The sequence below is a fragment of the Octopus bimaculoides genome, unplaced genomic scaffold (assembly GCF_001194135.2).
Source record: "Octopus bimaculoides isolate UCB-OBI-ISO-001 unplaced genomic scaffold, ASM119413v2 Scaffold_263475, whole genome shotgun sequence".
Lineage (NCBI taxonomy): Eukaryota > Metazoa > Mollusca > Cephalopoda > Octopoda > Octopodidae > Octopus > Octopus bimaculoides.
This window is the reverse complement of record NW_026332777.1, coordinates 1-226: the sequence shown is the minus strand read 5'-3', so window position 1 is coordinate 226 and position 226 is coordinate 1. Positions and strand designations below refer to the sequence as shown.

Below are 226 nucleotides of genomic sequence, written 5' to 3'. Positions count from 1 at the left end.
ACAAGTAGAACATATTTCCACGATGAATAAATAAATAATCGTAACGATAAAATATGAGCGCATAACGAAATTGTAAAATACACCATTTTTTATATTATTTTTTCCCAAACTAAAGAAGGTGTAAGAAAGGGTTCGGCTGTACATATTCTAAAACTGGAACGAAACAGAGAAGATTGGCATGGCCCCTGTGCAAGGATGACACGCAAATTCGTGAAGCGTTCCATGT

At 35.4% G+C, this 226-nt stretch overlaps 1 non-coding gene across 1 annotated transcript; it reads left to right on the top strand.

The window, feature by feature from the left end:
* Positions 1-120: 120 nt before the first annotated feature.
* Positions 121-226, top strand: LOC128251404 (U6 spliceosomal RNA; the record flags this gene model as incomplete). The annotated part of the gene is made up of 1 exon (XR_008267115.1): positions 121-226. It is a non-coding gene; the product is annotated as a U6 spliceosomal RNA (small nuclear RNA).